Below are 294 nucleotides of genomic sequence, written 5' to 3'. Positions count from 1 at the left end.
AGATCATTTAGAGTTGGCGATTGTCTTTTGATGATAATTAAGCTTTATCCGATTGATTCGAAATATGTCTATGAAGCATTAACTTCTTTACCTTGAAGCATCCATGTAACGGGGCACTACGACTTGTACTGTTTCAGTACAAGTCCACTTCGCACTGCTTCAGTTGCGAGTGGTTGCTTACGTTAAGTGACGTACACTGGACGTGCAGAGAAAGACTTCTCTTAAGACAACTAGACTTAAGAGGGTAAAATGAAAACTGTATTAAATATAATTAAATGTCTCTTGTTCTATCTT

The sequence above is a fragment of the Bremia lactucae genome, linkage group LG5 (assembly GCF_004359215.1).
Source record: "Bremia lactucae strain SF5 linkage group LG5, whole genome shotgun sequence".
Taxonomy (NCBI): Eukaryota; Oomycota; class Peronosporomycetes; order Peronosporales; family Peronosporaceae; genus Bremia; species Bremia lactucae.
This window is presented reverse-complemented; position numbering follows the sequence as displayed.